The sequence below is a fragment of the Amblyomma mixtum genome, chromosome 3 (genome assembly GCF_055824585.1).
Source record: "Amblyomma mixtum isolate Tamu chromosome 3, ASM5582458v1, whole genome shotgun sequence".
In the NCBI taxonomy this organism is placed as follows: Eukaryota; Metazoa; Arthropoda; class Arachnida; order Ixodida; family Ixodidae; genus Amblyomma; species Amblyomma mixtum.
In genome coordinates, this window is record NC_143014.1 from 218,795,604 (window position 1) to 218,798,330 (window position 2,727).

Genomic DNA, 2,727 nt, shown 5'->3' on the forward strand with positions numbered 1-2,727 from the left:
ACAGTCAACAGAATATCCCTTATCTAAAGCACTTGACAGGTCATGTACAAATTCGGTAAGCTGGGTGACACACGAGTAACCACTGCGAAAGCCATGTTGATTAGTATTTAATAATGAATGTATACTAAGATGATTCATAATACTAGTATAAAACACATGCTCTAAAACTTTGCATAATACACTGGTTTATTTTAGTGCTGCGGTTTAGTAGCCCTTGCAGAATTATTCATTCTCATTGTGTTTTTTTTTTCTGGGAACGCACTTTTAGTGCGTGGCGTTTGAAGTTGGCACTGTGACAAATATTAATACCAAAAAGATGGGACAGCGCAGTAACATGACATCGCCAGGGGCACCAAAAAACTGTGAAACCACCCGGCGATGGCTATGAGTCGTCTATCCCTACGAATCCTTGGAGGCAATAGTAGCTCTAGCTCTTGGGTGAAACGTATCCCAAGCACACTTTTTGAAATTAAAGTAAGAAATTGAAAAAGAAAGGGCCCGTCCGGGATTTGAACCCGGGACCTCTCGCACCCAAAGCGAGAATCATACCCCTAGACCAACGGGCCACGTGTAATGGCGATGAAAAAACACGTACTTGTGTGAAATATCAAGAAATCCAGTTTGACGGCTTCGTTCGCTTTTAATGCTAAGGCGACAGTCGCTGTATGCAGCTGCTTCAAATTCTATAAGCGTTTCGGCTATTTTATTGCACTTTATTGTTCACGTAACTTTTTTTTTTTTCAGAATTTCACAACCGTTACATCCTACAATGAATGCCATAAAGATGTGGTCAAAGCAAGGCGTAGAAGGGCACAGATGCGAAGCTATGCCGACTACCATGAAAATTTATCCAGTGCCACTACCTTTTGGCAGGTCGAGAAGGCCTGAACGAAACAGCTATTCACGTTGGGTAGCTAAGAAATATGGAAACAATAGAGATTAATGGAAAAACGGTAAAGCCGGAAAGGCTAGCACAATGGCTTGTTGGGCTTGTTGGTTATGCATTTACACAAATCAATGCTTGAATACACGGGCATAAAGGTTGTCACCAGAAAGGTGATCACTGTCGGAGACAGCAGAAGAACGAGGCAATAACGCCCGACTAATACCAGCAAGAAGGCACCGGAAGTTAGGAGACAGATAGAGAGTATACACAGGCACCTAGTGCTGGTGACTCAAACATGAGAAGGAGAAAACGAAGCTATAATGAAGTGAATGAAAGGAGATTGGCGATTATGAGTCGAACGTTTGCCAGGAAGGACAATGAAGACGGTGCTAAAAGAGGCAAAAAATTAATTTCCAGAGTTTGTTGCTGAACGTAACCTGGTAATGGCAGCTGCGGGAAGGACTGATGTATACAGAGAGGCGAAGAAGGACCGGCCTCCTCCAGAGGAAATAGTCCAAAATTGGTAATCTTATTGACAAAAGAAACTGGAGGTACAGATTACCGTCTAGGGTAATATAATCCAGTCCGCTGATCGCTGGATGACTGAAGTTCGCGATGCAAGTAAGTAAGGGCGGCGAAAATTCTGGAACCTTATAAGCTTAAGAGAACTGCACTGCAGAACTGCTAGGCTAGATGGTTTTGGTTCATTCGGAATTATTTAGGGCGCAAAGACAAAACGAAGGTAGAAAAACACAGACCGAGGCGTAATATAAGCTGTCTATGTAAAACAGGAACTGATTCAAGATGCTGAGGGAATACGACGCTGTTAAATACATTACATCCGTTAAAGCTGAGTCATTTAGGAGCGATGTTAGGGCACTCTCCCCGAATAAAGAAACAGTAGACGACAGCATGGCGTAGAACAGACCAGAACTGACCAATATTAACTGAAAAAAGATGGAGGAAAACATTCTTCAAGGCACAACCGCCGGTTTGGCGAAATTTGAATCAAGCTCATTAATGCACTTATTTCAATTATCAAGCAAACATTTTTAAATGCATTGAAAACAGTGAAAATAAATGTTCAAGTTCCGGAAAGCTGCCGACAGAGTGGAACGAATTTTACTTATAAAGAGAAAGAGACCAGGACGAACATAAAATCCTTCAGGCTGACAACGCTAACACCTTTTATATCATGTGCTTCAGGGAAGACTTTGTGGAGACGAATCGTGGGCACCAGTCATCGTCAGGTCTCCACAAATATATTCGGCTGGACGCGCTCAGCCAGGCTGGGATGGAACAGCGCTGCGCCGGCCTTGCAGTTAAGCAGCCATGAAAATCCAGGCTGCGCGTGCTTGGCAGGCGTACTGGGACAGTCGTCGTCTTCGGCTGCCGGACCACGATGGCACGCTACAACTTTAAGCAGTTTTGAAAGATATGCTTTCCGAGGTAAAACTATGAATTTTGGGGAATAGTTTTGCGAGCGTTGGCGGACACCGAAAAACTGGTGAATCTTCTCAATTATTAAGATCGTTAACCAGTTTTTAATGCTTAACTTTTTAACTATTACAGCTAAGCGACTGGTTGAAATTAGAGATTTGTAGCCGGTCGTTAGCAATTGCGATATCAGTTTTTGTAATTCAGAAAACGCGAATATCCTCCGCGTGATGAGGGCACAAAGTTTAGCTACATCGTGCCAAAATGCATGAGCTTTAAAAAAGCATGCAGGCAAAATAACCTTCCCAGTGCACGCAACTAGAGAGAAAATACAAATTTTTTCGAGCCACAGAGCCAAGGGAACTCGCATTTTCGATATCCTAAAAGCTGATATGGCAATTACT

At 42.9% G+C, this 2,727-nt stretch overlaps 1 non-coding gene across 1 annotated transcript; it reads right to left on the reverse strand.

Moving 5' to 3' along the window:
* Nucleotides 1-494: 494 nt before the first annotated feature.
* TRNAP-UGG (transfer RNA proline (anticodon UGG)) lies at nt 495-566 on the reverse strand. The gene has a single exon. It is a non-coding gene; the product is annotated as a tRNA-Pro (tRNA).
* Nucleotides 567-2,727: the final 2,161 nt, after the last annotated feature.